This window comes from Cebus imitator, unplaced genomic scaffold (assembly GCF_001604975.1).
Source record: "Cebus imitator isolate Cc_AM_T3 unplaced genomic scaffold, Cebus_imitator-1.0 Scaffold1172, whole genome shotgun sequence".
Classification (NCBI taxonomy): Eukaryota; Metazoa; Chordata; class Mammalia; order Primates; family Cebidae; genus Cebus; species Cebus imitator.
In genome coordinates, this window is record NW_016108487.1 from 6,418 (window position 1) to 19,854 (window position 13,437).

The 13,437-nt window shown below is 40.1% G+C and overlaps 1 long non-coding RNA gene across 3 annotated transcripts in view; it reads right to left on the minus strand.

The window, feature by feature from the left end:
* Positions 1-286: 286 nt before the first annotated feature.
* Positions 287-13,437, minus strand: part of LOC108298889 — a 23,729-nt gene continuing 10,578 nt past the window's right edge. For 2 of the 3 annotated variants that reach the window (XR_005198820.1, XR_005198819.1), the window contains exons 2-5: positions 8,339-8,446; positions 6,632-6,834; positions 4,820-4,918; positions 287-3,210 (exon numbers count right to left, since the gene is read on the minus strand). This is a non-coding gene — a long non-coding RNA (uncharacterized LOC108298889). Of the gene's footprint in view, positions 3,211-4,819; positions 4,919-6,631; positions 6,835-8,338; positions 8,476-9,075; positions 9,567-13,437 lie in introns of those variants that run through there. The other variant, XR_001822744.2, reaches the window with a different exon arrangement.

Consider the following 13,437-nt stretch of genomic DNA (forward strand, 5'->3'; position numbering starts at 1 on the left):
ATGAACTACCCTGGCTTACATTAGCAAATATGTTTAGGACTTTTACATCTGTGTTCATAATTCATACTGGCCTATAGTTTACCCTTCTAATAATGTTCTTGTTAGGTTTTGGTGTTAAGGTTGTTATGGCTTTTAAAAAAATAATTGGACAGAGGTCCACATAGTAAGGGAGTAAGGTCTCCTATAAACAACCAACAAGGAAATGGGTCTTCTCATCCATGGCCATGGGATAAGGCATCTTGGAAGTTGATTCACTTATAGCAAACTGTGAGATATTTTCAAAGTATTTAAGTTTTTTTTTTTTTTTTTTTTTTTTGAGACTGTTTTTTTTTTTTTTTTTTTTTGAGAAAAAATTTGCTCAGTGGCCCAAGCTGGAGTGCAGTAGTGCGATCTGCTGCAAGTACCATCTGCTAAATCCATGCTAAATCTTGACTGAAGCACCATATTGCTTGGAGCTTCATCTGCTCTGAGTTCCATCTGCTCTGAGCTCTCTCTTCCTTACAGTTCCATCTGCTTAGAGCTCCAACTTCTCCGAGCTCCATCATACTCCAAGCAACGTCTGCTCCAACTTCCATCTTGCTTTGAGCTCCATCTTACTCAGAGCTCAAATAAGTCTGAGCTCCATCTGCTCCAAGCTCCATCTTGCTCAGAGCACCATCTTCTTAGAGCTTCAACTGCTCCGAGTTCCATCTTGCTCAGAGCTCCAATCACTCCGAGCTCCATCTTGCTCAGAGCTCCATCTGCTCCAAGCTCCATCTTCTTAGAGCTTCAACTGCTCCAAATTCCATCTTGCTCAGAGCTCTATCTGCTCCAAGTGCTGTATCTTGCTGAGAGGTCAAATCACTTTGAGCTCTGTCTTTCCTTTAACACCATCTTCACGGGGCTCCATCTTGCTTGGAGCTCCATCTGCTCTGAGCTCCATCTTGCTGAGTAGCATCTGCTCCGAGCTCTATCTTGCTCAGAGCTCCATCTGCTCCGAGCTCCATCTTGTCTGGAGGTCTAATCACTCTGAGCTCCCTTGCTCTGAGCACCATCTACTCAGAACACCGTCTGCTCGGAGCTCCGTCTACTCTGAGCTCCATTTGCTCCAAGCTCCATCTTGCTCAGGACTCCTATCACTCCAACCTCCATCCTGCTCTGAGCAGCATCTGCTCCCAGCTCCATCTTGCTTGGAGCTCTACTCACTCTAAGTTCCATCTTGCCCTGAGCATCATCTTCTCCGAGATCCAACATCTTAGGAGCTCCAATCACTTTGCACTCCATCTTACCGTGAGCAACATTGTCTCCGAGTTCCATCTTGCCCGGACTTCCATCTGCTCTGATCTCCAGCTTGTTGAGCTCCATCTTGCCCTGAGCACCATGTGCTCTGAGATCCACATTCTTTGAAGTTCCAATCTCTCTGAGCTTCATTTTGCCCTGAGCATCATCTGCATTTAGCTCCATCTTGCTCTGAGCACCATCTGCTCAGAGAACCATCTTCTTTGGAGTGCCAATCACTTTGAGGTCCATTTTGCCCTGAGCACCATCTGCTCTGAGCTCCATCTGCTCAGAGCTCCAATCTCTCAGAGCAATCACCCTGAGCTCCATCTCTCTCTAAGCACCATCAGCAGAGAGCATTATCTTTCTCAGAGTTCTAATCATTCTTAGGTCCTTCTTACTCTGAGCACCATCTGCTTGGAGCTCCATCTTACTGGGAGCAACATCTTCCGCGAGCTCCTTCTGTTCTGAGCTACAATCACTGAAGCTCCATCTTGCCCTGAGCACCATATGCTTGCTGCTCCATCTTATTCTAAGCACCATCTACTCTGAGCTTCATCTTGCTCCATCTACTCTGAGCTCCATCTTCCTCCATCTACTCTGAGCTCCAGGCACAATTTGTTCAGAGCTCCATCTGCTCCCAAAGGACAATTTTAAAATTTATAAACAAGGAAAAAACAATGAACCCAAAGAAAAGGGATCCTACAGATTGGGATAAAATTATAGAAAATCACGTATCCGAAAAGAACTGTTATCTAACATATGCAAGAAACTAAAGGTACTAAGTGGGCATAATGATAAAGCAACTAAAACCTTTATTTATCCAAACAACCTGCCTCTGGCATAAAAACAGAAAGGCTACCCAATGGACAGAATGAGGGGGTCCCACATGCCACCCAAATGAATGTACACTGAACGCATTTTTCAACACAACACAAAAAGACACAATGGGAAAATAATAAATGATTTTGAGCAAACTGGATAACCACATGAAAAACAGTGAAATAGGACAAAAATCGATGTAAATTACATTGAAGGCCTAAAGTCAATCTTGAAACCATTTACTTCCCTCAGAAAACAAAGGGTAAGCACATAGTTTAGAAGACTAATCTATGCACACAAGTTGCAAAATGTGAAATAGAAAAAGAAAAATTAGAAGGAAAAAACCATAGACGATCCCATAGATTGGCAATCTTTTTCACTGTCTTTAACTGCATAGTGAAGTCACCACTAATATGGAAACACGTGGAACTACGGAAAACATCGGATCTTATGCTGTGAAGAGGAAACAATGAACAGAAGAGAAGGTGCCTCACAGACTGAAAGAAAACTAGGGAAAATCCTGTCTTTGAAAGGGGTCGTTATAAAATATGTGCAAGAATCTAACACTACCGTGTGGGGGAAACAAAAACAGAAAAAGAAACAAACACCCAAGCTAAGTCTGGGCAAAGGACCTGAATAGACGTGTCTGCAAAGCAGATGTCAAACTGACTCACAGGGAAAAGAAAAGTCTCTCAAAAGCGCTAATCCTCACGAGAACGTCAAGGAAAACCGCACTGAGATACAGCTTCCATCCACATAGATTGAATGTTCCCTAAAACAGAAATAAAAGTGTTCAATGGAAACAACTAGTATAGACTTTCAGAAGGGGAAACTCTTCTCATACACTATTGGTGGGAATGTCAATGTCTACACACACTAGGAAAAACAGCTGGAAGTGCCTCAAACAAAGTAAAAACGCCATCTCATCTAGCCATCATTCCATTCCTATGTGGAAGAGATACCTGCCTTGCCCTCTGTACTGCAGTACTCACGACAGCCAAGATAGGAAATGCACCTACCTGTTCATCCATTGATGAAGGGACGAGGAAACTGCAATATACATCCAGAGTAGAATATTCTTCAATCATAGAAATGGGGGAAATCTCGTCACTTGCAGCCACATGGAAAAACCTGAGGAACATTATGTCAAATGAAATACACCAGGCAGAGAAAGGCATATACTGCATGATCTCATGCATGTCGAATCTAAAACACTTGACCTCACAGAGGTAGAAAGTTCAACAGTGGTTACCAGAGGCTGTGGGAAGGGGGGCCTAGGCAGGGATTGGTACTGGGTACAAAGTTACACTTAGAAAACAGATCAGTACTGCCCTTCTCTTCTATAACAGAGTGACCAGGGTTAATATTGTAGTGAATTTTCCAAACAGCTGGAAAGGATTCTGAGTATCACCTCCACAGACAAGTAATACCTAGAGGACTTCATAGATGCTAAATATTGTGATTTGATCAATATGCTAGGTGTACCCATATCAAAATGGCCCCTGTATCTTCTAGTTATATACATACACTCTAGGGTAATTTTTTTTTTTTTTTAAAGGATACCAATGATGCTAAAATTTACATGGAACCATGAAACACCCTGAATTTCAAAGCAACCCTGAAAATACAAAGTACATGGAATGCATCACTGTCCTCCATTTGAAATTATACTGAAAAGCCAGTTATCTAAACAATAGATGACTGGCACTAACCGAGAAACCCAGACCAACAGACGGAATGAGGGAGCTCAATGGCAAACCCAAATTCCTAGGGAGTGTACACGTTCTGTAAAAGAACACCGAAAGACACAACGAAGAAGGGGAAATCTGTTTAGAAAATGGATTTGAAAACTGGATATTCCTACGTAAGTAAAACAGGACCCCTATTGTGTAAAAAGACCAAGGTTTAACTCAAAATGAATTAGAGATTCATAAACAAAAGTTGAATGCATCAAACTCCTCCAATGAGAAGACATATGGTGTGGGTATATTTAGGTCAATGTGGATCTGTGCTCACAGTATGTCAAAACAAAATACAAAATACAGGGAAAAACTCATAGGTGATGAACTAGTTTGGTCATGATTCTGTTTTTCCTCATCAGTCACCTACATCAAAGGACAAGAAAACAGACACACATGGGACTGCATCATACGTTAGAGTTTGTGCCCAAGCAGATTCTTTAAAAATCCATAAATAAAATAAAAAATTATCCTGAAGTTTACAAGAAAGGTTTCTGCAAACCTACATCTGATGAAAGGTTGTCTTTCAACAAACACTACTTACTAGCAAAAACACAAAAGAGAAACTAATAACTAAACAAAATGGGGCCGAAGAACCTAAATAGACATTTCTTCAAAGAAGACGTAACATTGAAAACAAGTTTTAAAAACTTAAATAACATCACAAATCATGAGAAAGATGTAAATCAAAACAACACACATCATCTCACTATAATTCACATGGATGTTATCAAAGCAATAAAATACATTAAAAGAGACACAAATGCTGGTGTCAATTTCCACAGAGGAACTCATTTGGTAAGAACGTTAATCAGTATACAAACTACAGAAACCAGTGGGAGCTTGCTCCAAAAGTTTAACCTACACCTACCACTTCATCTAACAAGTGTACTACTAAGTATACTTTCAGGGCAAAAGAAATCAGTCCATGCAAGAGGCGTCTGCCATCCTATGTGGACTGCAGCACTATTCACAATTGCCAAGACAAAGAGTAGACTTACCTGCAGATGAAGGAATACTTGGTGGATGTACACAAACAGAATCGTCTTCAGCCAGAAAACCAGAATGAAATTTCATCATTTGGAGCCATATTGTTGAACCTGGAGGACATCGTGATATATGACGTAAGACAGGCAGAAAAAGAAAAACTAATTTAGAATCCAAAATAAAAGGCTTCACTGCACAGGTCTAGAAAGCACAATAATAGTTACTAAAGGTTGGAGGGAAGAAGGGGGATGGGCAGAGGTCAGAAATAGTCACAAAGTTACACTTAGATGAGAGGAATGAATCTCCTGTTCCACAGCCAAGTGACCAGAGGTTAACACAACATCACACCCTTTTCACAAAATCTGGGAAATTCCAAATGTTTTCACCACAAAGAAATTAACAACTGTTTCTGATACTAGAGCCTCTAAATATCCTGATTTTATCATTCATCTGTGTCTGCATTAATCAAAATGCCCCACTCTAAACTCCCCCCATTGTATACCTTTACTATATGACCAACCTTTTAAAAAACGATGTAAATACACAATGCTAACATTCATGTGGACCACAAAACACACTGAATTTCCAAAGCAATCCTGAGAAATCCAAACTACCTCGGTTGTGTCACACTTCCCGATGTTAAATTTCATTGAAAAGCTAGGGACCCCATTCCACACAGAGCAGTGGAACAGATTAGAGGACCCAGACATAAACCCTCACCCCTAACACCATCTGATCTTCAACAAAATCCACAAAAATAAGCTTTGGAGAAAGGACTCCCTCCTTTCAATACACGGCGCTGGCATAAATGACTAGCCAGCTGCAGAAGAAAAACATTGGGCCCCGTGTCTCACGGTGTACAGACATAAACTCAAGATGCATGAAAGATGTAAATGCAAGACCTCACATATGAAAAGCCTGCAAGAGAACCTAGAAACACCCTTCCTGACAGAGGATTTGGCACGGCATGGATGTGTCTCAGTCTCCAAAAGCAAGCGCAACTAAAACAAGTATTGCCCAGTGGCACCTAATACACAGAAGAGCTGCTGCACAGAAGAAATGACCAACAGAGTGAACAGACGGCCTGCACGACGGGAGAAAATGTTCCCACACATGCATCTGATGAAGGCTAATATCCAGGATCTACCTTAAAGATGTTAAATCAATCAGGAAAACAAAAACTCAAGGAAGAAAGGGCAAGAGGCAGGAAATCACGCACCTCAAAAGAAGGCTTACAGCAACCAACAGACATGACAACATTTCTCTACCTCAGTCATCATCAGAAAAAGACAAAGCAAAAGGCCCACGAGATAGTACTGCACACTGGCCAGAATGACGATTAGGACACGGTCCGCAAGAACGAATGCAGGCGAGGCAGAGAAGAGGGACGCTGCTCTGCTGCTGGTGGAAATGCAAACCAGTTCAGACACCATGGAAAGCAACGTGGGGATTTCTCAAATGACTTTCTCCACATCACGAATACTCACAAAAATGTCCATGAAAACCATGCTAACATTCCGTCTCCTTCCACTCACTATGAATACTACCAAAAACAAAACACACATTTTTGAAGGCGCCAGCCAGTGTAGACTTACAGAAAGGTAACCTCTTCGACACTATTGGTAGAGATGTAAACTAGTATACACACTATGAGAAACAGCAGGAGGTTCCTGAAAAACTTCACAGTACAACTACCATGTCAGCTGGCAGCGCCACCTCTGGTTCCACATTTAAAGCAGCTGAAATCCCTGGGCTGAAGAGAGCTATCTGCCTTCCATGGGTACTGAGGCACTTGTAACTGTGGCCAAGGTACAGAACCAACCTACCTGTCCACGCACAGCTGCAGGGATGAAGAAATTGCTGTACAGAAACACCACGGAGTATGTTCCAGCCATAAAGCTCTGGGAAATCCTGCCATCTGCAGCCTCATGAAGAAACCTGGAGAACATCAGGTCCAACGAATGAGCCTGGTAGACAAAGTCCCATTCCACACGATCTCAGGCATGCAGACTGAAAACATCTTCATCTCCTATAAGCAGAAAGTTCAATAGGGGTTACTAGAGGTCACTGGGAAGATGGAGAGGGTCTGGGAAGGAATCAGCAATGGGTAAAAAGTTACCCTCAGATGACAGCAATCAATTCTGGTCTTCTATTCCACAGCAGGGTGACTGGCCTTAACACAAATGTATCATATGTCTCAAAGTAGCTAGAAGAAAATATTCTGAATGCTGTTACCACACAAAAAAATCATAACTATTCGAGGTGAAGAGATGCTAAATAACCCAATTTGATCATTACTCAACATACACATGTATCAAAATCTTCCCTGTACCCTCTAATTATATACATTTATATATGGCAAATGGTGTTTTAAGATATATAAAGAAAACAATGCCAAAATTCTCATGGAAATGTGAAACACCCTTAATTTCCAAAGTTATCCTGAGAAACACAAACCATGTGGCATGTATCACATTCCCTGAGTTCCAATTAAATGAAAATCCCTAGTTAACCAACCCATATGTTACTGGTAAACACAGAGAAATACAGACCAGTGAGCAAAATGAGGGCGTTCAATAATAAACACAAATTTATATAGAGTGAACACATTTTTCAAAACACCAAAAAACTGACACAATGGGGAAGGTCTTCAAAACTAGGTATCCATTTGCAAAAGAATAATACATGACTCTTATGGTATGAAATACACAATAATCAACTGAAAAGGATTAAAGATTATACACAAAACTTACAACCATAAAGCTCCTATAAAGACAACCTCAGGTGCGCGTATATTTATTGCAACTTGGATGTATGCTCACGATTTGCAAAAACTAACAAAAATACAAGGAAAAGAAAATCATGGACAATGGACTGCTTTGGTAGTGATTTTGCTTTTTCTTGATTAGTAACCAACAGCACAGCTAGCCAAGAAATTGTACACATGTGGGGCCACGTCAAACTGAAGAGTCTGTGCCTAATAAACAATGAACAAAATGAAAACGCATACTAAAAATTATGAGAAAAGTTTGGGCAAACATTCAGTTGGATAAGGGGTTATTTTTGAAAAGGTACAAGCCAGTAACACTACCAGCTGGCCAAAAAAAAAAAAAAAAAAAAAAAAAAAAAAAAAAAAAAAAAAAAAAAAAAAAAAAAAAAAAAAAAAAAAAACAAAAAAAAAAAAAAAAAAAAAGCAGAAAAATAACAAAACCAAATAACCTGAAGAGATATTTGTGCAGAGAAGAAACCGATGCAATGTTTGCAGAAATGTGGTTACCATTACTATGCATGAGAAAAATGAAGATCAAAGCCACACTCAGATCTTATCTCACTCCAACTAGAATGAACATTAAAAACGGATTAAAATATTTTAAAAGACAACTTCTAGTATGAATTTCCACAAAGGAGAACTGTTTGTGGAAATGTAAATTAGGATTAACGCTGTAAAAAACAGTTGGGGGTCCTGCAAAGGATAGAAAAGAAAAATACCATACCATCTAGCATTCCCACTACTGGGTATACATTCAACCTACCTGTTCATCCACAGATAAAGGGATCACACTCTCGTATGCATACACTAGGGAATATTCTTCAGCCACCGAAATGATGAAACAGTGTCATGTGGAGCAACCCAGATGAACCTGGAAAACATTATGTTAAATGTAATGAGCTGGGCCAAGAAAGACAAACACTGAATCTTAAGATGTCTATCTTAAAGAGGTAGAAAGCGCAATATGGGTTACCAGGGTCTGGGAGATAGAGGGGGAGTAGGGATTGGTTATGGAAGCGAAGTTATCTTAACCTTAAAGGAATAAATCTGAGTGTTCTCCTCCTCAGCCTGGTGACTGGAGTTAACAATATTATATTTTTCAAAAGAATAAGAAAAGAGAATTTTGAGTGTTCTCGCCACACAAAAATAGTACCTTATGAGGGAATAGACATCCTAAGTACCCTGATTTGATCATTACCCAATCTATATGTGTGAAAATGTAACCCTAATTATGCACCTTTATGTTGCAAAACAAAAGTTAACAGAAATAAATACATCTTGCTAAAAATCACAGGGAACCATAAAAGCAATTCATATCTAAAGGAATCCTGAGAAATACAATCAAAGTGAGGACCCACAATCCTCGATATTAAACCACACCGCCAAGCTGCAGTTATGCAGCAGATATATGGTACTTGTATAAAAACAATACCTAGAACTGTGGACAAAAACGGGGAGGACAAAACAAGATCAACGCAAATATGAACACAGTCAACCCACTTTGATAAAGACCACCACAATGTGGAAGGCAGAGTCTGCTCAATGAATACCTTTGAGAAATATGATATCTGGATGCAGAAGAGAGAAACAGGACCCTGATTTTACATGATATATGAAAATCAACCCCCCACCCCCCCCGTCAAAAAACAAACAAAAAAAACCCCGAAGACCTGAACAAAAGATCATAAACGACAAAATGTTTTTAACTAAAACACAGGTTGAGCATATATTCTGGGTCACTTGAATCTCTGCTCACGGTTGCAAAGAGAAAAAGAAACAAACACCCTGGAAGAAAAACCTCACTGACAATTAAATGCTTTGTCACTGATAAGTATTTTCTTATATGGGTGACCAAAACTACATGCATAAAACGCAAAAATAAACATGGACTACATCAACCAGAAAACTTTCTGCACAGGAAAGAAACTACTTTCCAAATTAAAAAAAGCATCCTATAGATTAGGCAAAAATTTCAGGTAATCATGTAATTCATGAGTTGTCATCTTAGGTGTACACAAAAAATACCACAAAGTAGCAAAAGAATATAGTACTTCGCAAAGGACCTGAACAGACAATTCTGCAACATAACTATCCAACAAAGTTAACTGTGTGTGGTTTAACTGAAAACCACACACAGATAATCTCACACTTATTGAATATTCCTAGAAAGTTTTTTAAAAATAGGAGATGCCAGGCTCGGTGACTCACACCAGTAATCCCAGAACTTTGGGAGTCCAAGGGAGCAGATCACCTGAGGTCAAGAGTTTGAGGCCAGCCTGATCAATATGGAGAAACCCCGTCTTTACCACTGATACAAAAATTAGCCTGGCATGGTGGCGGGCCCCTGTAGTCCCAGCTACTCAGGAGGCTGAGATGGGAAAATTGCTTGAACCCGGGAGCGCAGGTTGCAGTGAGGCCAGATGGCACCACTGCACTCCAGCCTGGGCAGAGCGAGATTGTCTCCAAAGAAAAAAAAATGGACTTCCAACCATCATCCTGTGGGACTTGAATGTGTTTTGCCAGACTTTATGCTATCATTGCACCTATATTGAATGTCTTGGCCCCCATCCCGACCACTAAGGTGTTATTCAGTCAGTGGTTACAGGACACAATAAATCATTAACTAGTATTTAAACCCAATTTAAACCTAAGACCACCACCCTAACAACCAAATATATATATATACCCATTTTAAACCTTAAACACAATCCGTATTTTCTGAGGCAGATACCATAAAGAGACATCCCACTACTAACATTAACCACCAATACAAGTCCTATTAACTGAAAAACATATACGCCCTACATACCCTGTACACCAACAGATAATACTGCCCGTGGTTACGCCCCACATACCTCAAACCATGCCCTTCAGAAAACATACTTATACTAATATAGTAGTAAGTTAGATTTTAAATGTACATGGAACCATCACTGTATATTTAAGTATTTATCAAGTTAATGTAGCTTAATATTTAAAGCAAGACACTGAAAATGTGTAGACGGGTAATCATCACCCCATAAACACATAGGTTTGGTCCTAGCCTTTCTATTAGCTCTCAGTGAGATTACACATGCAAGCACCCGCAGCCCCGTGAAAATGCCCTCTAGATTATCAGAACATGAGGAGCGAGTATCGAGCATGCGCACATGCAGCTCAAAACACTTTGCTTAGCCATGCCCCCATGGGAAACAGCAGTGACAAACTTTCAGCAATTAACGAAAGTTTAAGTTACACTGACCATTAGAGTTGGTCAATTTCGTGCCAGCCACCGCGGCCATACGATTGACTCAAGTTAATAGAGCCTGGCATAAAGTGTTTAAGATTTTATTCCCAATAAAGCTAACCTATAACTAAGTTGTAGAAAACCCCAGTTATAGTGAAATATTCTACGAAAGTGGCTTTAGTGCTCTGAATGCACTGTAGCTAAGGTACAAACTGGGATTAGATACCCCACTATGCTTAGCCCTAAACCTCAATAACTTAATCAACAAAATTATTTGCCAGAACACTACAAGCAATAGCTTGAAACTCAAAGGACCTGGCGGTGCTTTACATCCATCTAGAGGAGCCTGTTCTGTAATCTATACACCCCAATAAAACTTACCACCTCTCACCCTCAGCCTGTATACCGCCATCTTCAGCAAACTCCTCAAAGATCGTAAAGTAAGCAGAAGTATCATCATAAAAACGTTAGGTCAAGGTGCAGCCAATGAAGTGGGAAGAAGTGGGCTACATTTTCTAAATTAGAAAAACTACACGACAGCCTTTATGAAATCTAAAGGCCTAAGGTGGATTTAGCAGTAAATCAAGAATAGAGAGCTTGATTGAAACAAGGCCATTAGGCACGCACACACCGCCCGTCACTCTCCTCAAACATCACACACAAAAGTACATTAACAATAAGCCACTACACACTGATATAGAGGGGATAAGTCGTAACATGGTAAGCATACTGGAAAGTGCGCTTGGACGAATCAAAGCGTAGCTTAAACTAAAGCATCCAGTTTACACCCGGAAGATCTCACAACAGATGATCGCTCTGAGCTAACTCTAGCCCAAACCTCCCTACAACTATACTACTTAAATACAGTAACCAAATCATTTACCTGTCACAAAAGTAGAGGCGACAGAAATTATACTTTAGGTGCAATAGACACAGTACCGTAAGGGGAAGACAAAAACCTAATAAAGCATAAAAAAGCAAAGATAAACCCTTCTACCTTCTGCATAATGAATTAACTAGAAATAACTTTATATAGAGAACTTAAACAACGCCCCCCGAAACCAAGCGAGCTACCCAAGGAGAGCTAAAAGAGCACACCCGTCTATGTGGCAAAATAGGAAGATCTGTGGGTAGTGGTGACAAACCTACCGGGCCTGGTGATAGCTGGTTGTCCAAGACAGAATCTTAGTTCAACCTTCAATTTACTTACAGAGCCATTTAATCCTCCCGTAAATTTAATTGTTAGTCTAAAGAGGGACAGCTCTTTAGACTCTAGGAAATAACCTTCAATACAGAGTAAAACATTCCACTACCATAGTTGGCCTAAAAGCAGCCATCAATTAAGAAAGCGTTTAAGCTCAATACTTAGTTACTCTTAATTCTATTCATCCCACTGAACTCCTAAAACACACTGGACTAATCTATTACTTAATAGAAGTAAGAATGTTAATATAAGTAGTATGAAATTATTCTCCCCGCATAAGGTTATCTCAGACCGAAACAACGTTAGTTAACAGCCCAATCATTACATACTACAGCTAAATTTACCCATTAACTAAACTGTTAACCCAACACAGGCATGCATCCAGGAAAGATTAAAAAAAGTAAAAAGAACTCGGCAAGCTTTATCCCTGCCTGTTTACCAAAAACATCACCTCTAGCATTATCAGTAGTAGAGGCACTGCCTGCCGAGTGACACATGTTTACGGCCCTGGTACCCTGACCCTGCAAAGGTAGCATAATCACTTGTTCTCTAACTAAGGACTTGTATGAATGGCCACACGAGGGTTTAACTGTCTCTCTTACTTTTAATCAGTGAAATTGACCTATCCGTGAAGAGGCAGATATACCTAAATAAGACGAGAAGACCCTATGGAACTTCAATTTAATAATGCAAACTAATACTTTAAAAACCCACAGGCATTAACCTACTGTCAATGTATTATAAATTTTGGTTGGGGTGACCTCGGAGTACAGCACAGCCCCTGAAAGACATATACCAAGACCTCACTAGTCTAAGTAAATCTACACTTATTGACCCAATAACTTGATCAACAGACTAAGTCACCGTAGAAATAACAGTGCAATCCTATTTTAGAGTCCATATCGACAATAGGGTTTATGACGTCGATGTTGGATCAAGACATCCTAACAGTGCAGACGCTACTAAGGGTTCGTTTGTTCAATGATTAAAGTCTTACGTGATCTGAGTTCAGACTGGAGAAATCCAGGCCGGTTTCTATCTATTAAATATTCCTCCCAGTACGAAAGGACAAGAGAAATAGGGCCTACTTCACAAAGTGCCCTCACAAATCAGATGACTATTATCTCAATCTTACAAGTTACTACTCCTACCCAAGAACAGGGCTCGTTAAGATGGCAGAGCCCGGTAATTACATAAAACTTAAAACTTTATGATCAGAGGTTCAATTCCTCTTCTTAACAACGTGTTTATAGTCAATGTATTTCTACTAGTTATTCCTGCCCTAACTGCTACTGCATTCTTAACACTCATAGAACGAAAAATCTTAGGCTATATGCAATTCCGCAAAGGCCCTAACGTCGTAGGCCCCTACGGAACACTCCAACCAATTGCCGATGCAATAAAACTTTTTACAAAAGAACCCCTACCCACC